Source organism: Glossina fuscipes, unplaced genomic scaffold, assembly GCF_014805625.2.
Source record: "Glossina fuscipes isolate IAEA_lab_2018 unplaced genomic scaffold, Yale_Gfus_2 0, whole genome shotgun sequence".
NCBI lineage: Eukaryota > Metazoa > Arthropoda > Insecta > Diptera > Glossinidae > Glossina > Glossina fuscipes.
In genome coordinates this window covers 15434906-15459706 of record NW_023998414.1, presented here as the reverse complement: position 1 = coordinate 15459706, position 24801 = coordinate 15434906, and the positions used below count along the sequence as shown (strand labels likewise).

The 24801-nt window shown below is 34.3% G+C and overlaps 1 protein-coding gene across 8 annotated transcripts in view; it reads right to left on the bottom strand.

The window, feature by feature from the left end:
* LOC119642820 overlaps nt 1-24801 on the bottom strand; it is a 180383-nt gene that overhangs the window by 145396 nt on the left and 10186 nt on the right. The gene's annotated exons all lie outside the window — the stretch shown is intronic.

Sequence of the window (24801 nt, the reverse complement as noted above, 5' to 3'; positions counted from 1 at the left end):
TTTTAATCATGAAGCTTTTGTCATATGAACTGTAACTCTCGTTCAAAAAATTGCCTCAGCCGGTCCAAAGTTTTCATATCCATTTAGAGTGCCTAGAAGAATAGAATACTAAATAATACTTAATACTAAAGTACTTAAGCATTTTTATATAAATAACTAGTTTTCAAAATATAGACTTATATTGGGGAATGGTCGAAAAAGTGGACCAACACATCAATACATGAATGTCATATTTTATCAAAATACATCATAAAAATACCGACTCGTAGCTTGACCACAAAATTGCATGGGCAGACATTAGATCGATCCGCAAAGTCATTCCGATGCAATCGGTATAATAACAGGCGAGTCTACGTTAAGCCCACTCGCATGTTACATAAGTCCGCGCAAACTTGGTATGCTTTTTATCACAAGCGGTGTAGGGTATAAAAAGGAAAACTCCTATTACAACATGTTTGTTTGGCTTCTTTTTTTTTGAGTTTTATTTCAGCAACATTTTCATCTGCGTTTTTTTTTGCATTATTAAAAGAGCATAAAAATCGGTAATAAAAAATTATTATAGTGATGCTCACTGCTTTAACAATGACCCGATAGCATATATACTTTTTGTAATGCAATTCTACGGTAATATGGAAGGGGTTGAAAAGGCATAAATTTAATGCACTTGTTTGTGTTTGTCAATAAGCCAACTTAACATCAAGGGTAAATACATTATTCAAAGCATTGATAGAAGTTGGTCTAGATATATATTTTTTTACTCGCAACTTTTAAGGCTAATTAAAAAGTAATTTTTAAACATTAGGTATTCAGTAAATGCATTAGTTAGTATAAACTAAACTGATTCGCCTCGCGCACTTATAATAATGCCTTTTGTTCTTTGTAAAGATCGATAAAGCTAATCTTAAACTTTTTCTTCTCATCGCCGTAAAGTAAAGAAATGAATGGATTATAGAAATATCTGAAAAAAAAACTATTATTTTCGAAATCATAAATTTCCTCTATATGCGAGTAGTCCTCCACGGAACGTCGGGTTCGATAGCTTGTTTGTATGGCCCCCCGACTTCTTCCCATTAGATTCAGGATATGTTGTGTAAGGTTCTTCAAATCAAAATGGCTTTAACTTGTATATGTGTCGATGGTCGACAAGCTATCACATGAAGAATATTGATTAGAGCAAGTGCCGCGACATGTAGAGTTAGCTCGTGTTTCAAGGTGATGGCTCCGATTGACAACAATGCAAATTTTGTTAAATAAACGATTGTCGCCAATTGCATCCTTAATTAAGGAATTCATTCATCGAGATCGGCAGTTCTTCCATCCTCAAAAAACTAACTGTTTCTTCAGGCCAAGTACCTTTTATTTACCAAAATGTTCGAGGGCTAAATTCAAAATTTCGCTTACGAGTTTTTCCGTTTGGCTTTCACTGAAACCTGGTTAAGGCCTGACTTACGATTCGTCGGAAGTTTTTCGGAAAGTATCGATTGGATCGCACTGGTGGTGGTGGTGGTGGTGGTGGTGGTGTTTTAATTGTCATCTCTGCTGCAGTCCCGTCCTATTTGTTTGAATTTAATATTCCTCCCGACGTTCAATTTATTGCCATTGACAGTTGGGAAACGCAGATTTATTCTTAATCCTTCCTTCCTAATTAAGTTAATTAACGGTGCTATCGATTCGCCCGCATTACCTGATGAGATAGATATAGATTTAATGTATCTAATGGCTCCTCTAGGCACTTTATTTTCATTAAGCCGTTAAGAGTTATTTGCAGAAACCTTGATGATGTCTGTCACATAATCTCAAGATCAGACTCTTTAAAATCTCTCCAAACCAATTATACGTAATAGGCGCGATTTGTCGATTCGCAAATTGACTGGTGTTGTTTACTATTATCGGTTGCCAGATTTTTGCGTCTTTGCAACGGTTTACAACTTCACTTGCAACTTGGACCTGCACTGGTTGTGGGTGTGTCTCAGTGCTAACTGCGTACATTCTTTTTTTTTCCTCCCTTATTTATTTATAAAAGAATTATTATTTAGTTTTTTTCTTTGTTGCAGTTTTTACCAATAATTAGTATAAGATTTACTTCGAAGAGTCAACTCAAGAACTCGGCTGTAAATATTTATTTTAATTGAGTTTCCTGTATAAGTAAATGAATATATGTTAAGGGTGAGCGTGTACTGTGCACATTGAATATGTTATGTGTTGCCGATAATCTAACTTAACCTAATTTGATTCCGCTTGTAAGCCACACGTAGTCTTGAGAGTACATTTTTGGAATACGTATTTATTTGAAAACTACTAATATCCAGAATTTATTTGGTAGAAAAAATTCCGTCCAAGTTGAATATAATTTATTTATTTTTTTTCTTATTTTGTATATTTTTGCGCTATTTTTACTATTTGTTGACGCCTTGAAACTTAAATGACGTGATTACACGACACACGTTAAAATTTAAAAGGTCATATCAAAGAAAGAAGTAAAGAGGTCATGACTTTTGATGACCTTCCTTTGTGCCGTCAAAAAAGGCTTTCATGAAGACCGATTATCACTTTAATGTTGACACCAACAAAGATTATTGTTCGCCTAAAACAAACTGCAAGCTATTCGCTGCCATAAAGCAGACGTCCTTATAGAGATACGATTAGAACGAATTTAAAACTACATTTTTATTTGGCTCACTGTAAACGAAATGAGCTCACTTCATTTGTCTTTAGTCGTTCCTATGCGTATTACCCTATCGTAAATCGACAAAATTTCTAAACCTGATACTAAATGATTAGAAATTGAACCGATTAAAGCATGAGACGCAGTTTGGGTGGTTTTGTAAAATCGGACAGCAGAACGAAACAAGCTCAAACACATACGCCGATCGAAAATATATTATATGTACTTTTACAAACCGTTAATTGAATATATACTTTTACAGCTTATTAATCGAATAGCGAAATTGATGTCATTGAGAGTGACAGACAAATATATGTATACATATATGTATATATTTATATCGATACACATAACATATCATTCAAAAAGTTCGCGGGATGACATATAAATGTCGCCATTATTGATAATGGTGGATAAGATAGTACTAACCTTCAAACGAGATATGCCCTAATATCATGACATCCCCATCATTAGTTTACCAGTTAAAACGTCGTATAAGTGACACTACATTTCTTTTTGTAGCAGAAATGAAAAAATGTGAATTTCCTTTGCAGCGTCACTAAAACGACTGTACAACTTGACACATTTCAATTGAAAATTGGTACATATTATCAAAAAATCATATGGGCTCGCGTATAATTAAACTACATCTGTATGTTATCGTACATACGAGTTTAACTAATTGATATGTGACACAGTTTAAATGTCAATTCGTGTGCAGGGGTCAAATGGTTATGCTTTCTCCAATAGCTTACCTGGTATAAAATTGCCTTGATCAAATTTCACTTCATCATGCCAATATGCCCGATCCCGTCTTTATAACTGAACACCGTAATCGCAGCAATCTTAAATGTCATTTTGGTACGTTCTAATTTTGACGGCGGCTAATCATGAAGCCATCGTTTCTGGATATTGACTGATTCAGTGATTCGCGGGTTGACGCAAGATTCCATGTACACCTAAGAACTTGCCCAATAAATTATATCTCTTGGTGCTATACTTGGCCAAAATCAACGGACAAGCAATTCGGACACGCATCTTACCTACACTGACACTTTTATCAGCCTATTTCTCCACAACAACACATATACAATAAAAGACGGGAAAATTTTCATTTAGTTCAATCTTTCCCCGCTGGATGTGCTGTACACGCATTTGCTATTCATTCTATAAACGTATGCATATATGTTTTTATATAAATCTAAAATTGATATTTTCGTAAATTTTATATGTAGAGTGCAAGAAATCTTTTTTAGCCCCCCCTCATAAAAAGCATACATTAATACAACTCTTTGAATATATTATATTCTTTATATATATTTAAATATGAATATGTATATGTGTTGCATATAATAAATACATAGGAAAGAGCATAATGTGTGTTTTATTAAAATCAATACTGTTCGTTGAACTGTAAAGTTATTTTGTTATTAACGCTCTATACATATAAATAGTGATTATTACAGCTGAGCTAAGAAATCGCACAGAGTCCATAGAAACACATATATATATATATGGACGAAAATTCCACAAGACTATAAATAAAACGTTTAAATATACTTGTATCCTTCACACTCACCCTAAGATCAATGAAGAAGAGCTAATGTAGAATACAATTAAAAGTAAAGATTGTTCAAGAAACATAAAATGTAGAGAAAAATAGCAGAGCCAAACCCCGCCTTGATTTGTTTTTAGGGTAAGCGCGCTAAAAGTTAGAAAATTAAATCACTTTTTCAATTAGTAATGCATAGCATATGAAAATTTTATATATCCCCGCTGGCTGATAGCTGACAGCGACTGCCGAGCGATAACAAAGAATATGAATATTTTATGTCATTGTTTGCGAGCGACAATGTCAACTGGCAAACGAACTGTATTTGATCTAAGGAAAAGTCTAAACCATAAATGTAAATCTTCGTTCATTTCGAAAATGTCCCTACTATTCTGCAACCCTATTGCAGTAAGTTTGAAATTAATCGCACCTACCAGAATTTGGAAATTACTTAATCAAATACCCTTATCAGTATTCGCGACTAATAAATTGATATTTTGGCCAGCTTCGTGAACTGCCCACGGCTTTTCCAAATCGCGCGTTCTGTATTTTTGTTTTTGCCCCAAAGGGTTTGCAATTACGAAACGTCAATGATGAATGACAAAACCTAGTAGTGTGGACATTTAAATGATGATAGCTTCTAAATGCAGATAATAAAGCACCGCAAAGCGATGCAATTGATAAGCACAAGACATGATCAATTTACAATTGAAATACGCCTATCAATCCATTTGCTTCATCCATTTCTCTAGCAACCCTCAAGCTAGAACAATTAGTAGAAGCTATGTGTACGTATGTACGTATTTACACACTTATGTTATTAAAGTGATTCCATCTTCTTTGCCTAAAAACATTTTTACATACAATTGGAAACAATTGGAGGAGCACATGTTCGTTATCACGGGGAAAAAAAAACCTCTCTACAAATATATACCCGACCCTTAAAACATGGCATTAAAAATGAGACAGACAGATCAGTTCACAAATCCATTCACAAATCCAAACAAAACACTGCGTGATCCGTAAGGCGATAAGTGAAACAATTTCCAAGTTCTAAAGTGAATAGCGTTACAGTTTTCATAATCGTTGCATACATTTATTTAGAGATGCAACTTTTTATTGACTAATTCTTTTGCAATGTTTTTAGAACTGAACTGAACATATGGCACTGCAAAGCAAGAACTAATGTATTAAACAAAAAATATACCTATATAAGTATAAAAATGCCACTCAATGCTGAAATTTTAATAAAATTCATAAAAGCGGAATAAAGTAAATGCAAAAAAAAGGCCAAAGAAGAGGAAACAAAACATCTGTTATCAGTCTCCACATACCTGTTGTAAAACGTGAACAGACTGAGTCAGCGTGTCTATCAAACATATCGATTTTATAGACGCTTGTAATAACGTATCGATGGGACTACGAGTGGCTATAGAGGCAAACTTTACATATATCTTTACAGGCATCAATACATGTATGCATGCATGCATCTATGCATACATTTAAATGTTTCCACTATGCATATTTTCTACTTTCTACTTGCATATATTTGTGCAAAAAAAAGTAATGAATGTGCAAGTAAGTAATGCAAGTTGAATTTACATGAAGAAAAACAAAAATACTGCAGATATATACTTATATATATACTTATGTGTATATAGATTGCAGATGAGAAGCGAACGAATGCGTAAACGAATTTTCGTGCTACTCAACTATATATATATATATATATATATATATATAAGAATTAGAGGAATTCGATAAATCAAAGTTATGTTAAACAAGTTAAAATGACATAGTCGGATAGTAAACGCCCTACAACACTTCACGTAATCCAATTTCCTTTTTTTTTTCAATAATATTATCGTCCTAAAGTGCCATATAATAATATAATAATTTGCTAAAACGTAAACGCTTACTTTTCATAAGAATCCCTATAGATGTGGAAGTTCAAAATGTGAAGCGAAGAGATTGAAATTTATTTAAGCTAAATGTTCTTTTTAAAGAATTGATTCTCTTTCATTTATTTTTCTATTAGAGGTTTTCTTAAGCACGTTTGGTGATGAATTCAAAAACGGGTACCGTCTTTTTAAATTTTCCATTTTTATTTGCTAAACATATGGAAATAAATTTTTTCGCCAATCTTTGTCGAGAAATATGGAGAGCGTATGGAGCATGATCGTAAAAATGGTCCGCTCCGAATCATTTTCAATATGTTTCGTCTTAGAGTTAAAGCATACCAATGTACTAATATCCATTTAAAAAATATACCGGACCCTGCAATCTATACGTTGAACATAGCACTGCGTAGGAAAACATCGGACAAGATGAGAAATAAACAAAAGAAGAGCCAAACTTAACATACGAGTAGCATAAGTTCCGTAGGACATAATCCTATTACTTGAAAATAATTAAAAATCATTCAGTTCATTTAAGTTCTGAATCCAATGGAACTAAACCTCTATGTTTTTAATATTCTGCATAAAGCCGAAGACTTTCACTGCTATACCAAACGCTAAAGAATTAAAGTATGCTACATTTGACCTGCTCTTTACAATATCTAGAAATGGTGATTGGTTTGGTGGTTGTGTACACAAGCATATGAACGTGTACGTATGGATTCTCGTTTAACGTTCTCGTTCGTAAAGCGGTTTAACACTGTCCATCTGTCCATCCATTTGTATATCATCTGCTTTTGAAATACTAGCGAGGTAGAAGAATCGGCGGCCCTTGATATTTTGGGCATGAGAATGGAAAACTATGTTCCTTCGACAGAACATATATTCGGAATGTCTAAAGATGCAGTCGAGAGTCTAGTTTTTTAAAGCTGTAAAAAAAATACCGGCAAAAATTAGAGTGTAACTCGCGTCCATCGACGGGTTCCTCGAAACCTTCGAAAGCATACAGTGAATGCCTCAGCTTCTCGCGGGCGAGGAAAGCTTATCAAAACTCCCAATATCCCCGAGCAACGGTGGGCTCTGTAGTGCTCATACGTAGAGCACAGTGCTCTACAGAGATAAGATTTGTCCACCAATTAACTCCTTTAACAGGATCAAAAGATTTTCTCAGAGGTCGCACCCACTCATCCTACAGTTACCCGTTTGCCACACATTACCGCGATTCGTGGTAATGTGTTCTTTAGTGATAGAGCGCGCCTTTGGACTAGCAGTGGTCATTCCAACCGTGCCGGTTGTATCCACTTTTAGTCAAACGTACATAAACGCTACTTTCTTTTCCAGTCCTTATCTACCGATAATTTTTCCCCATCACCATTGTGCCTGCGCGTACAGTGACTAGTCATATACAAAAAAAAAAAAAAAAAAAAAAAAAAAACGCCAAAACATGCAGCATCGTCACAGCCTACGAAGCGTGATTGCCTTACTCGCAGAATTTTGTCTCCTTTGCGAAACTCAATTACTTTCGTCCGAATTAATCAAAGCGCGTATTTTTAAATTATCTGCATTAACAAAGTGACGTCCGACTCTAAACGATCTGTCAGAAGAAAATCCGTAACGCTTTGAAATCATCTATTATGGAGTGTAGAAATTAATAATTAATTAATCATTACGTTTTTTATTCGAAACACATGTCGGTCGTACTTATACACTTACAATCGTCAAAGATCATGCAAAGACTAGAAAATTTTAAAGTGTTGACATGTTGAAAGTTCAAACAAAACAAAAGAAAATCAACAAAACATAACCTCAAAAGGAGTACGAGAAAACCTAAATTAAAATATTTACTGCGCGCGAGAAGTTTTTTTAATTTGATTTTTTATAGATTTTGTTTAAAGATGGTCAGTTAACCCATAAATCCTACGAGAATACCTACCTCTACCCACTGTCAGTTATCATATTTTGTTCTCTAATGTCTTCTCGACTCCATCTTCCCTGTGGATTTAAATTAAATTCTCACAAAGCTTTCTTGCAAATAGTTGAGAATAATTCGGGGCCAACGCATTTTGGTCTTTTTCGTTGCATGTTAAGTGAAAATTTCAATGTATAAGCGTAAAGAATAAAACAAAACCAATGGTAAATGGAAATGAAAGCAAAAAATATATAAAAATGCACAACTCCGTGAAAGAAATGTGAGTGTGTGTGTGTGTGTGTGTGTGTGTGTGTGTGTGTGTGAAAAAACAATTCAAAAAAGGTTTTTCTTTTCGCTGCAATTCAAAAGTCATTAGTTTGTAAATTTTTTTGTTGTTTTCTATTTTATTTCTTTTATTTCTTTTTATTTTATCCAGGCGGACGTATGGCGATTTTAATTTACGAGGCTTGTTTAAAGGTCAGCAGCGACGATAACATTGAACGATGACCAAGGCAATTAGGCAGTGGCATTGGATGGCGGAGGAAAGCAGGAGAGCAGAGAGAAAGATAAAGAGTAAGGGAGAGAGAAATTTAAAGATAAAGATAAAAATAAAAATAAAGAGAAAGCGAAAGCGAAAGCGAAAGCGAAAGAGGAATAGAGGACTTACGTATATACACTTGCATAGCTCATAATAGATTACATTTCAGCTTAAAATGATATGTTTTTTTTTTGTTTATATAATATTTGTATTTGTGAGTGTTTGAAAATGTGCAAATGTGTGTACAAAATCTAGGCATAGCGCTCGTTCAGACTCATTCTAAAATCGTTTTCTACACTCAATTTCCCTTCTTAAAACAGCATTATGTCGATTAAGCTCTCAATGATTTTCTTTGGTTTTCCAACGGTGCCCTGCTCAGTTACTGTTAGTATACGTTATAAGTCTATGAGTATACGTTTTCGACGCCATAATGATGCGTTCGAACTTGAAAAGTAAGAACTTATTACACAAATGTTTGGCGTAAAAATAAGAAAATTTAGAAAAATTTAAAAACATATCTACTGACAATGACTGCCAATAATACTGGAGACTGGGATGGCGAAATAGAAACAAGGTTTCACCATATAGTAAATATTATATCAGTAAATAATATTGGCAGCTCTGCAAATTTGAAGATGGGCCAAAATGGGTCGATGATTATTTCACGTCGGAATCACGAAATTTATACCGCAAGGGCAAATGTCGATTATTAAGATTCGCAGCAATTATATTTTAACCAATTAATTGTGTCGACCTCTGTAGCAATATATTTACGATAAATTTATATTTCCTACAATATATTATTATGCGAAATACACATTCATAAGGATAAAATTTGTTTAAGAAATCTGACAAGGACGGATAGACAGATCATGGTATATATACATATATAAATAAAGTTGGATTTTATAAAATAAAATGAACAACTTTATTTGCACACCTAATTAATTATAATTAGAAAAAAAATTATATGTCTTGACAAAATTAATATATATATTACCCAACGGTGTGCATGCAAATATTGCTCTTTAGGCTGTTATGAAAGTAATTCATCATAGAGCTTTTCGTTGATCACTCATTTCAATCAATCTTATAACACAATCCGATTAAGTAAACTGTTGCTGTTTTGCATCGATTGCATCTAGTAGTTGGAAAGTTTATTGGCGATGACCGCTTGTAATTAACACCAGCACTATGATCGCTAACTATTAGAAAGAATACATCAAAAAGTTATTAATTGCAATAAGAAGAAGAGTAGTTTTAAGCACAAATAAATGATATATCGTATGACATACGCTTAATCGTGGAATATTGTCGGAAGCGAAAATAGAACGAAGTAATACAAAAATAGTGGAAACGGCTTCCTTAACTCTGCTGCCAATTCTACAAAAAGTCTACGGGATAGTCATTCCGAAGTGCTTTTGAAGAAATGGAAAAAGGAAAAGCAAAACTAGAAACCATGATTACGTGTCGACAAATCACAGCTTGAGGTATGAGTTTAACTTATTTTAGCTATCAGAGATCTGACTTATTCTACTCTACTACAATTAAATAAATTAGAAAAACATAATTAATTACCTAATTTCTTATAATTTTGTAAATAACATTAATGGAATGATGGTAAGAGTATAGCAGATGCGTGCGGATGTACGTGACATCTAAAAGCGCTAAGCGATCAACCATTGATCATAACAATCAATTACGAAAATGATTCCGATAAATTGATTGAAAGATGTTTATGCGCCTCTCTCTCCATGATGCCCGATGCCTGATGCCTGATGCCTGATATTTGTCCATTGTCCATGCATTTTGACACAACAGGCAACTAACATGTTTTGAAAGAGTCTCATGAAATGTTCAAATGCCGCTGAGCACGGGTTAAATTAAATTATTTTACAAGCTATCTCCCTATATCGGCACCGATATAACCGGCTATATAAGAATTAGTCGTTTTATTATTAAAAGCACAAAATATAAAAATAAATTCGTTGATTATTTTGATTTTTACATCGAGGAAAATGTTATGTTATTCTAATTGCGATCAGCATTATTAAGGATGTTACGTACGTGCAAGAAAGTAATAAGTAAGAGCAGCTATCACGGTTTGTTGAGAAATGTGAAACGTGATATGTTACGCATGCAATTTCCTATTAATCCACATCGGCCAGAGAAACTTTTCTCAATAATGTTTGCTCATGTATCTCGCATCTTTCCTTCAGATACACATGGATGCAAATGGAACAAATGCTTATTAATAAATAAACTAAATTAAAGCAAATTATCAGAAAATTATATCTCTCCCTCTTTGATATCTGTTATGTATTTATTTGCTCTTTTTTTAATTCTTTCAACAAAAATAATGCAACCATTGAACTAAAATAACCAACCCTCCCGTTCATAGAAGATCAAAGGAAAGCGATTAAATGATGAAACAAAAAACCTAAAAAAATATGCTTCAAATAAATTCACGCTATTATAAACATATCAAATGCATACATGAATTGTTTATGTACGCATACACGTATGCAGATACGAAACAGCATTCTAAAGCATTTTATTTATGGATAATTCCGAGCAGAGGTCACAGATTAATTGTTAAATTTCATAAAAGCATCAAAATACTTTAAATATTTTCGTAAAGCTGTTGTTGTTTTTTTTTTTTTTTTTTTTTTTTTTTTTATTTATTTATTTACTTATATTATCGTTTTTTAAAGCGGATACCATCCAGGTGATAAATATATATCATATATATATATATATATGTCAGTTCTAATGATTTACGAGTGATTTAAAAATGATTGCAATAAAAAATAATATAAAAAAATCCTTAAATACATATGATATTTGTTTTTTAAGCTTAAGGTATCAGCCAAGTCTAATTGCAATAAAATCAAATGAATCGGACAGAGATTTGGGAAAATCACACAACAATACGTGCGCACAAAAGTTAAGCTTAACTCGAAAATCTGCGAGGAAATGGAAAACATGAAAAAGTGTTCCATTTACATAATGCCCAATTGTTTATTCTAATATCTTATTATTATAGGATTAATATTGACAGTGATGGTTTTATGGCTGTCATTATACCACAATTTTATAATGCATTCAATGCTCAAGTAACACGAAATCAGGAAATGGCTTAAGTCTTGCAAGAGATTAAATTGAAATTTATTTTGTTTGTTGGTTGGTTGGCGACTAGGCGATCGGAATCAATCGCGATCCCTATCTTCCCGTAAAATAGTCCTGTTAAGTATCCTCATCGCACTTGAGATAAGCATGTGCAACAGGTGATTGTTCACTCTTCATTCCAATCCTGTTACGTTAATTTCTTATTTATCGATCGATTTTCAGTCCCTTCTCCTCTCAAAAACTCGTAAGATATTAACACCGAAGTTGATTATGAATTTTGAACGTGTAAAGGAGCATTTTCCACTATATCAACATAGTTATTAGACGTAAAGAACGCGTTAGCTTTTGTTCGACGTAGGATTTTGCATCGATTTCGCTTCATTTGCCCGTTCCGTACAAGCATTTTTCTGCTATTGGAACATTCACGATCGCAAAAACTATTACAAAAAGCTGGAATAATTGTAATTGAAGGCTGAAAGTCAGGTTTTTATGAAAGCTTGATTTTCGTCGAAGTATAAAACATATATGTATATATAAGAGATATGCAATTAACAATTGCTATAAATATTTTCTAGGGCTCTCTATTAACTGAAGATGTGAATAAGTTTCCAAAAACTTTTCTAATAAAATTGAATGTAGATAATAAAGAAAAAGGTGGAAGATAGTTCCTCTACAGTATTGTCTTCCTTTAGTCAATACATCTCGCACTTTGTAAGCAGAAAGTGATTTCCCTGCCGGGAGGACAATCCAACTTTTGAGATTAGCCACAGAAGGACATACTTTTCGGCTATCGCCAAAGAAATGGAAGCGTTACTTGTGCCAGTGTGTACCAGTTGAATGCTGCCAAGTTTTCGTTCGCCGGGTTCTGTCATAAAAAGCCGAGCTTCCGGGAAATCTTCATAGCATGATTTTTAGAATAGCATAATACACCACGCCCAGGTGAAATGCACTATAAACGATTTAATAACGTTCATGAAAAATACGTGATGGCTGAAAAGTTCCAGGGCCGGGTAAGATGCAAAAAAACTGAATAAAAATGAGGACCAGTACGCAGACGAAGATCTTCGAATTAATGCATGCCTGTGTGAGGAAATGCCGAAAAAACCTCTGATTTTTGGACAAAAGATGTAAAATATGTCCTTACCAAAGGCCCGATTGTAATTTCAGATTCTAAATCAAGCTAACACTAACACTACGTTCCATGGTAACTTGATAACGTAACACAAAGAATGCAGCTGTACAGCATGCAATACACTTGAAACTTGAGCAAAAGCAATTCCAAAGAGAATTTAAAGGTTCATAAGAGATATTAAGGATGGATTCAATCGGCTGTCTTGAAAAAACAACAATTACCGAAGCACATTATATGTCATTGCTTGATAAACTGAAGGCAGAAATTGGGGGGTAGGACCGAAAAATTTTTCCGTTTTGCACAAAAAGATAGAAAGACTCGAAGCACTATTTAGACGGGACGGTGATATCGCAAGGAAAAAATGCCTTGTTTCATTCAAATGTCGCAAACTTTTCAGAAGACCTTCAAACGTCGGCATAGAACAGATAAGACGGACAATTGTCGCAGGTGTTAAATATAAGGACGGAATATGATGAAAAACTGAAAAAGGTGGTTAACACATTATTCGAGGCGAGAAAGACGCTAAGAACGATGAATAAATTTGCTATTCAAGCATTAGACTGTTGCTTTGCCTTTCGAATTGGTCAAATAGCGATGTTGATTATCTACTAGGCAAAGTCAGAACACGTACGATATAACGCTAAAATAAACGGTATACCGTTCTTTGTATGCGCATCATTAAAACGATATATATATGCTTTAACAAGGTAATCAAGATATGTCCAAGAAAAAAGAGAAAAATTTCAAATCAAATCCACCCAACCTTTCTCACCATTGAATATGTTCACACTCGCAAAAGTTTAAATGGCAGACCGAAAATTCGCGAACTATACATGCCAGAGGAAATGAGCTTAAAGCAATTTATGCTTGGTAGATCGTCTGAATGTATGTGAATCCATATTTTTCGCTATACTTATCAAAGAAAAATTCTCCGGATTTTAGCAAACAACTACCAAGTTAGAAACGCGTATATTCTTAATTATTAAACAGAGCCATATGGCCGGGAATATATGAGGTTTGCTATGAAATGGCTATAAATTTTTATTAATTTGCTGATTTCCTTTAAAGTCTACCACAGTTGCATTTCCTTTCATTTTACTTTTCAACAGATTGTGCCACATCAAGGATAAACTTTATGAACCGTAGAATTTACTTAATAGGTACATATGGAATGAAGCAGCTTGATACGCATCAATGGCAGTGAACGATATACTAATTCTGTCATTTCGAGTGTAACGGTCGGAGCGACGAAAGTGAGGAAAGTGAGGAAATATTTTTTGGTATTTGCGACCAGCTTTTGAAACCGATAATTGAAGTCAAGCAAGCACATATCGATTTCACAGATTTTCATAACTCATTTTGGACTATTTTAAGCCAATCGGCCTGCGATTGCAATTAAAATTGTAAAATTACAAATAATGAATAAAAGATTAAATTCTCATTGAGTTCAGGCTTTGTATAAAGGCGCTTAGGTTATGCATGCGCCATTCTAAGAAACGCATGTCCGAGATTCGGGATAAGTGAACCGACACACTGAGAACTTTCATCAATACAAAGCTATGAACATAGCGGAATTTATCGATTTTATTATTTGCGCAATGCTGTAGTTCTCTATCGTTGATAGTTCCAGGTATTTCGGTTCTCGGTTGATGTACTCTGTGCTTGTTAAAGAAACAAATGCCGAGACAAAATCAAAATAACTGACAGTTTTGTATTGTTATCAAGCATAGGATGAAAGTATGTTTGAAAATTTCATTTTGTGTAAAATCATCATAAAGGAAATTCTTTTATGCGCTTATTGCAAAATATTTGAGACGCTATGCTCGCAGCTAACATATTTAATAATGAAAGACTTGTGTGAAGACGTGTGGATAGAATATGACCAAAGATTCAATCTACGTCGCCCAGACTTAGCGCTCGCAAAATTCTTATCATTAATACGTCTATTTAAAGCATTTTCTTCATATGAACATAGATCGACGTAGACGTTAACTTATCTAAAATATTGCGCAAAAAAAGTTACTTTGAAATGCAATCGTATCCGTTCATTAAGAGAATTCATTTTGTAAAAATGATGCCATCCCAAGCACGTTTTTCAAAGTATATTTTTGATATAACGCCTTTTTCAGCGGGAATAGTCGTAGATATGGTTCAATCCAATTCATTTCCAGTAAATTCCATTATGTAGCCAAAAACACGCTTGTGTACCGAATTTCATAAAAATACAGTTTATGGTTCAAGATAAAAGTCCATGAAGAAACTCAGGCAGACCGACAGACGGACATATCTAAGTCAGCAAAAAAAAAAAAAAAAAAAAAAAAATTGATTTCGATGCGATCGAATCGTATAACAAAGTGTAGGTCTATCTTCAGTTCTTCTGCGTGTTGCAAAACTTAATATACCTATAAGACAAGTACTGTAAGCTATATAGGAATTATGCCCTAACAATAAATGCGTATTAAATAAAAACTTTATCCCCGCACTTGTTTTCGTCATAAAATAGCTACAATCATATCTCAACAACCATATAAATGTCGACTTTTCACCTTATAGTTGAGGGATCTCAAAAGTTGAACCGACATGTTCAAAATTTGCCAAAGTTAGTGTTTTTTGTTCTTTACGTATATACCCGAAATTAGATCTTCATACCATATGATGGTATGACACTTTTCACAAGATGCTTATATGAGAAGGGCGAGCACAAATGCATTTACGTTGTCCAAACATACGCACAGAGTGAACTTACATAATAAATCATTATTTTATATCGATTTTCATCACGAAATGCGAACAAATTGGACTTTCTTGCTACACAGCTTTATTCTTTGAAAGAGCATTTGTATGGAAGGCATTTGAAAAAAAATGGTGCCGTCCGATCTTTATTTTCTTTATTAAGTTCATAAGCCAGAATATTATATTAGGCTCGTAAATACGGCTCCATTCTACTCACTTTGAATAGAGATGATCGTTGAGCCGCAACAGGTCAACCATACCAACTTTGCTCAAAATATCTCATACATTAGGTTCTGCTTATTGAAGGCAAAAGCGCATGTACAGACAAGCTTCAATCGATTTGAAAAATAATTCTGACTTGTGAACCACAAGTTGTGGTAAATAGCGCTAAGCAGCTTAATAGAACAAGTTGGAGAAGCTAGAAGAAGATTTTAAATTGAGCCGATGATAATGTGTTTTCATTCGAAGAAATGGTTCATATTTTCGACAAATACAACGATCGATGAAAATATTCGAAGAAAAACTAATTTGGAAAACGAACTATAATGATAAGACAACAAGACATTAAACCTTCTTTACGCAATTCAAATAGACGGCAAACCGTCTATTGTTGTTGGTTTGCTGACCCACAAAAGAAGAAAGAGAAGAAGAAAATGGTAAACAAGAATGCGTTTCAAAAACACGAGACTTAATTCGTTCAAAAATATTGTTTCGATTCCATATAAGAAATCTGAGAAATTAGAGACAAAAAAAGGAAGCATACTGCACCAACTGCAATCTTCACCAAATAGAATAAAATAAATCTCCACAGCTTCTTAACTAAAACTATGAGCAATTGTAAGAAACAATTTGAACGAATGAATGAAAATCAAATTTAGTCAACTCAAAGGTATAAAAGACACGTACCACTTCATAAGCTGGCATGATGAGATGGGATATTGACAAATGCATATGATTTTCAGTTTGTACCACCTTTTAAACGAAACGAACGCTACAGTCGAAATTACAAGCTACAGCCTTAAACTACCTTATAAAGGGTAAATTGAGGTGAAATTTATTGGAAATGCATGTAAATTCCAATTACTTGGTAAAATTGTAATTAATCGGCCGATTGCTAGAATCATGTTTTGGTAAAAACATGATTTGTCGGCTTTGAAACGTTTGCCAGGACTGCTGACTAATCGAAATGTGGACGAAAAGGAACCCGATTTTCTTATTTGCTTCAATTATTTCACTTGTTGTTTCAGATGCCGTCCGTGCATAATAATAATCTATACGCACACTATGAAAACAGTTGCAATGATCAGCTATAATCTATAATATATTTTCACTGCTGATTTCGGGGCAGTCGCAAAAATATTTGCTTATCTCATGTTGTTCATATGGCGTTTGTCGCAACTTAAAAATTTGCTTTCGCAAAATGTCAGATTTGATTCATCTTCCGGTCTTTTGTTTATTTATTGTTTTGCTTTCCTTTACTTTGCTTTCCTTTCACCCTTTTTAGCTACTTTCTTACCTTTCGTTTTTTTTCTATGTCGTCCATGAAATGCAAGTTTTGGCCAATGTTTCTCATCAAACATTTGACCAACGAAATTGCTTATATTAGCAATTTGATGAAAGAAGGTTTCTTTGCGACTTGCTTATCCTTTTCCTTTATAGCGTTTTGTCTTTCCGCTTAAGCCCTTCACTTTTTCTTTTTTTTTGTTGAATAATTTCCTTTTACAGTAAACTTTTGTTTTTAATAGAAATTTTATTGCAGTGTTTGCAAAGGTAGATGTTTTTAAAAACTACTTTAGATAACAAAAGGATATTAGTTTTTGCTTTTCGTCATTGCTTTGCTTGCTTGCTTAAATTTTTTTATTTTTTTTTTATTTTTTTTTTTTTTTTGGGAGAAAATAATCTCAAGGTTGACTGCAGTACTAAGCTATATAAATATTGTATATGACGTTCTTTTGCTATTCGTCTCGGCCCCCCTCATCCATACCATCGCTGCCACCACCGGAAAGTATATTCAATTTGATGTGTTTTTTTCCATTGCACCAATTCATGGATAAAACTTTACACACAATATGCACATTCGTGCTTAGTATGTAAGAAACTTCAATTATTGTCTGTTTTTTTGTCTATCAATGGAACTTTCAAGTCTCAAAAGTTGTGATAGATTTCGAAATGGCCAGCCTGAAAATTGCAGCTAAAAAGCAAATATCACAAAGAGCCCAATTGCCAACATAAAATTATTGCTGTCACTAACCTACAATCATCAACACACATATACACGTACATAGATAAAAATATACTTTTACTTCAATAAACTTACAATATATGCATTATTTGTATCCAGGAGATGGCTACTATGACAAAGAGTCTGTTTATATAGGCGCCTCATTTTCTTCTTTTTTTTTTTTTTTTACTTCTTATTACGTCACCCGTTTTCAAGTTTATGTCGTGACTTTTGTCATTTGTCTCCTTCGATGTCTTGATTTGTCAAAGTCAGCTCTCTAATATAATAATAAATGCAATAAAATCTAGCAGCGTCTACCAGCGACGGCGAATTGTTTAAATTATTTATAAAAGCTTGTATTCGCTTGCGTATCTATTAAAAAAATGTTGTCTCATGGACGATTACACCTAAAAGAAATACATGTACTTTACCCATAGACGAATAGACGGACGGAACCTGCCTGGGCCATTCTTCACTCCGCCCAACCTGCTGGTCGGCTTCGGCCCATGATGTTGACGGGAGAACCAGAAATTGCCATAAATTTCTTTTTGACTTTTTTTTCAAACAAGATAACTTTGAATACCTCTAACATGATGTACATGCTCCTTGCGACCGCTCCGACTATTTCTTATTAATCGCATTTTTGCCTGCTACATCTCCGCAGATTGCCAATAGCAAAGGAGGAAGGATTGTATCCGTACAACAATAACAATTCTTATATTACACAACCAAATGTTGTAGATCTTTAAGCGTTTAATGAAACCTCACGACGACCCCGAGCTATACTTAAAACGTAAACTTTGGTTGAATAGAACGCGCTAAATCGATGAACGAATCTATGTCTTCCAACTTCTGTGAATCGATGAAATGCTCAGTGTTGAAATACTTCCTCCTTTAGAAAGGTTAGCTGCTTGCATTTTTCTAAATTTCATCTTAATCAATTTAACGAGCACCGTGTAACCACATTGTTTAAATCAATTCGAACCTAATACGATTGCGATTCCAAGGCGAAAGAAGGAAACAGTTGAACATCGTCAGCATACATTAAGATATGGCTAAATTTAATCACCGAGAAGAGATCGCTGATTTATAGAGTAAATAAAAGGGGTCCTGAGTGGGTGTCTTAACGGGCACCAGACATCATGGGAAATTCATCCGAGGTGATAGAGTTATGCATTTCACTAACTACAAAAAGGGAAGCCAGAGGCCTCCCTTTTGAAGATCAATAAGTTATGGTTGAGTAAGTCAAACGTGTTACTGAAATCAGCATACACAACATCTGCGCGAGAACCACTAAAAAAAGCTTTGAAAAGATGACAAGTAAACTCTAAGAGATTCGTAACAGTTGATCGTCCTTTCTTTCGGTAAGCTATGCTAAAACGGAGAAATATAAAATTTGATAGCCAAAGCTAAATGCTGAACAATAAATAATTCGTTCAAACAATTTAATAAAGACACTCAACTCGACAATGCTTCGCTTGTTATCATCGTGAAGCCTGTTTCCATATTTCTGAAGCGGAATAAGGACACTACCTACCCTTCTAACACAAAGGGAAAACACCTGATGCCAGTCCAAGACTGATTAAAAATCTTTGAAATAACGCCACATAACCCGTCAGAGCGCAACTTGAGTGTACCTGAGAGAATGTAGTCTGCGCCAGGGGCACAACTGTATTGCAGAGATCCCAAACATCGTTTTGTCGGAAGTATTCAGCAGAGGTTTCATTATCACGGGAGGACTCGGAGTTGATAAACTTATAAATATTTAGGATTAGGATAAGTAATGATATCTAGTATCTACAATAACATTGTTGGTTGAAGTATTTAAATCTATGCCTTGCAGCAGAGTACGCGAGATAGTCGTAAGCAGAACCACTGTTTACAAATTTTTTGAAAAGTTTGTTTGTTTGTTTTACCTATTTTTATAATATTTAAGTCTTTTGTTAAACCGTGACGGGCGCTTGCTTCGAGGACGGGATTGCTCAATCTGAACGGATGCAGAAATAGCTAGGTTCAATATATTATAGAACGATGACAATAAGCTTTTAATATTTCCACAGCATAATGTGTGCAAGATGAGATTTAAGCAGCAAAATATTCGTTGTATTAAAATCACAATTAGAGTAATTCAACGGGTGATCGTGCCTGTAACGAAACCACATGCAAATTGCTGAATGATACGAATCCTCAGGTAAAGTAAAAATTGGAAAACAGATTGACAAGGCAACGATCTAGCAGTCGGCCAGTACAATTGCGGTTACATTACGGTTTCACTGAAGTAAATTACGATCAAATAATTCATTTAAAGAAACCACAATGAAGCTGGGTCCATGCAGCCGAAATTGTCATTGTAGCAGCCATTGATTTGCGGCACCCTATGAGCGTATCAGTAGGCGTAGGCTTTTCGGCCACGTCCCAAATGAGGGCAGAATACTTCAACTAGAGTAAGTAGAGATATCCGCATTTGGGGGGAATATAGGAGCAAGTTAGCTGGAGCATGTATAGCTGGCTATAAATTCAACGTCGAGAAGAATAGGAAATTCAAATGCAAGATATGCCTTTAGAAGAAGGAAGTTTGGTATTTTACGGCAAAGATGGGCGAAAAATTACATTACAGTGCACGAAAATCCATTTTAGTACGATTTTGCACTTTTTAAGTAAACTCGCACATTTACGCAGCGCAACACTAAAATTTGATTTTGTCCTACGATTTTTTACTCAGCTTATACACTGCACATCTGTATACATTAATTTTCTGAGTAAGACAACAACAACAGTTTTTCATATCAACAGAGTCACAAAGTTATAAAAGATGTAAAACTCGTTATTAATAGTGAGTGTGTGTCACCTGATAGATTTATAGCCGATATCTAAGTGCATATGTTGTGAATTTTAGCTTCATATCGCGAATGCCTTCCAATATGATAAACAAACCGGATTTGGACTCGTATCGGTCGATCACACGACCAATATGTCTCGATATTACAAACCGAACAACAAATCTAATATCCGGCCATCCTTCTGCTGGTAGATATAAATGCAATTAAAGGAAAAACTATTCGGAAAAGTATAAAAAAAAATCACATATAGCACGCGAACATGCCTGTAAATGACGGAGAGAGCGAGGGATAGAATACAAAAAACAAAACAAAAAAAAAAAAAAAAATGCATTAATTTTGTTAAAGAAGAAAATGATTTGACGTTCATGAATTTATAAAGCAACCTGAACGCAAAACTATAGCAGCATTAAACCAACAACCAACCAACCAACCATCAATCACCCTTAGCATAATTTTCGAGAATAAATGTTTTAATAATTTTTTATAGCCTCGATATGTTTTGCTCTTGTAAAAATGAAAAATTGAATTTTCATTTGTGAATTTAGGAAAAATTACCGTAAGTCGAAGAGCATACACCCACCATACACCCATCTGTTATAGTCACTATAATCAAAAGATAATATTTTTTAACTATTTGAAGCATTTTTTTCACCAAACATTAAAACTCACATGTATAAGTACTTTGGTCGTGTGTTTATATCGAATCGAGCGGCATAGTAGACTGAAGCATGATAATTGATCACGTCCGTATATCTCAATGAATTATTATAAGCAGGTAAGAAAGACAATACAGAGGAGCAACTCGTTTAAATGACCGCGCACGATTTAACTACGAAAGTCTGACTGTCTGTCTGACTACAGTATTATGCACTTTTTGCACGAGATTCTCCGTCTATTCTGTTTTCGATCAAATGAAAGTTTTTGATATTATTTTGTAATGGGGACCGGCTTCGGACCGAGTTTAAATGTCAGGCCGTACAAGTGCGAAAGTTCTCGCCTTAACTTTAGGCAAATTGCGTTACTTACACCGACACCGACAGAACCGACATCTAAGATTCAATCAGAAGCTAAAACACTACATACGGCTAGTGTTTTGGTTTCTTTTTCCTAAAAATAACACTGGCTAAATAATTTCCTTTTTTTCTCCCCATGATGAAGAATTTCAATATGCATAGTCTTGCACACTCTTACCTATTTTGGAATCGCCTCTCCTTCCTATATACAGATCGACTAAATACTACTCGCCAGTTAATTTTATCATTTATCGAACGATATGTAAAACATTTCCGTAGCACTCTGCACACTTTCTCATCGTCGAAATAGTCTATCTATGCAAGTGCTTACAAACACAAAGCATATAAGTATTATATAACGTGCTTTTGACATATGTGTGCTAACGTATTGCATAAAATTATTAAAGAAAAAAAAAAAAAAGCAGCGAGCAGAAAGAAAAATTATTTTCAGTTGCGCTGAGTTTTGACAAAAATTTATTCTCGGTTAAAATGAATACCCTATCATGCTATCAATGTGAAACTAAATACTTGGATTATTTTAAAAATTGTACTCCAACTCACAACATTATTGAAAGTAAATTAAGGAAACACCTCGTATCGTGTCAAATTTACAAACTATTAAGGAAATTTTACTTTTAGAAAATGCTCAAATTATAAACGGAACTTAAGCAGCCAGTCCTGGATATCGACATCGATATCGGCGAGTTGAACATTGAATTCTTCGAGCTCGTGCTCTTTATTAATACAATAAGTAATGCAAGGCCGAAAGTTGGCATTAGGATGCCAACGACTCGCTGAGGCAATGCAATGTTTTACTACGACTACAACTCCTCAAAAACATTGGAAAGGCTAAATTCACCAGACTTTACTCTTCTTTTGAGAAGCCACTACTTTCATTGGAGAACTCACGATCTGAGTAGATTTTCAAATTTGTATAATTATATCAAAAAATCGGTTGATCCATGAATAGCGGCACGGAATTGAAATGCTGCAAGAAATTAGGATGATGTAGCCCAACTCCCAAATACACTAGAACTTACTCTTGCTGATCTTGCCTTTTGCTTTAGTTGCCGCTATATTATGGCCTATCTAAGCAGCGATTTCATTTTTGTTTATAACATCAGTGATTCTTTTCGTCATTTTCTTTCAATGTACTCGACACCCCGGCATGCTTTAGCCTAAGAAAAGGCCCTGTTGAAAATGCATCTCATGAAACGATTTTTGCCTTTCCACACAATACAGCGATCCACTTTTAAAAAAACCTCCACATATGCAAAAAACTTGGCAATTTTTAATATTGCTAAGCAAAAATCGATAACGAGGACTAACTATTCTGGCATTGCAAAAGAATGTGAAAAGTTTAAATTGAATAGTAGCATTGCTATAACCCCTTGCTATATAAACGTATTTACAAAAAAAAAAAAAAATACCTTATGGACAACAACAATATATACAGTTTGTTATATAGTCTTGAGGAAAAATATAACACAATAATAATGATTTGAAATATTACAAGTTTAGACTATAAGGAAAACTTTACATCGGCTGTAAAGTTTTAAGTGGTTTGAAAATATTACCTGTTACAAGTTTATTACAAAGTATTTTTAAATTGAAGATACACTTAGACTACTTGCAAAAGAAACGGCTTCAATTTACATAAAATAATATAAGTGCATTAGGCCTGATAAATTTTCTATCTTTTCAAAACATTATTATCAATTATTATTGCTTATAAGTTTCTTTAAGGTCAAAATGACTGACATTTTGATTCGTTTTTCGTTTATCTTGTACGTAGTAAAAGTGCACCGGTTTTTCAACGAATTGATGATTTTTAAGAGAAAATAATTTTTACACTAACGGATCGAGTGGAAGAGATGTACAACAGTAGTTTTAGATTATGCTACGCATAAGCATCTCATGCCATAAACAAGCCAGATGTTCTTGTTCAGATAAGGAATTCTAGATTAATATAGGAGCATGAATATTCCAAGATGTCGAAGTTGACGTACATGATGGCAAGAGAGGATTATAAAGACAAAGCTAAGGTAGATAGGGAAGAACGTGCAGCGAGCGAAGAAGTAAGTAAGCATGATTTAACCCTAATCGGACCACGGTGTGTCTTTGAATCACATTTAAGCTTTGATATTAATGCATTTTCAAAAATCCTTTTCTTACTTCAATTCAACTTAACAATCAGCACTAGAGAAAACGAAAGTGCTTGTGAGTTTCGAATTATTCGTGGTATCGAAACTAACCCTTACCAGAAAAAATGTGCTTTTATCCCAAGCGGTGATTCATAGATAAGCACCTATGAAATATGCACTTGAGGTTCGATGATAAGAGAACACGTTCAGCCCGTTGCAAGTCTCCTAAGAAATGGAGCATTCTTCGATACTTTTAGGGTATTATCAACAAAAATTTATTGAAACACAAAATCCTTGGGTGAATTTTGACCTTTAATGAACAGCTGGTTCCTTGTTGGAAATTAAAACTTTTTCAGTATCTGACAGCAGCAATGGTGATCCGTGGAAGGGAATACCGTATTTTGAATATGAACGACTTAGTCGAGGCGAAAGTTTGGGAGAGAGATGCGTTGCGGAACTGTGCATGGAGTACGTGCGGTATATTTAAGAGCAGTAACCGCAGTATCATGTTTGATTATTTCTTTGCCGAAACCGAAACTGAAGTGAACCAAAGTTTATGCGGAACTTGCAAAATCAAGTACATTTTTTCTTATATTATGAAGGTAGGATTTTTTTTTTTCTTGCTTTCTTTTATATAATTCGCAATAAAGGAGCATATAACCTCTGTGCAGTACTTTACGTTTGTATGCAGTTTGTTTGGATGAATAAATGAATGAATGTTGTAAACTATGAGGAAAGAATATAACGGTTTAATTCTTGTCATGATTCTCATAAGTGACTGACCGTCACATGATGGTAGGATTGGTTTTAAAAATGCGTCGTGCGATCGCTTTGGAAAGTGTTCGTAAAAAAGAAAAAATAATCCAACCAATCGGTACTCCCTTCCCCCCCCCCTTCAACCCACCAGCCTAGTTTAAATTTATTACCAAGATTCGATTAGGTAAAGAAGTGTAGAAAATAGTGATGAAGAAAACGAATGAAACTGTTACTTGGAATAGTAATTGCCCTTTGGCTTGCGGATCCTAAG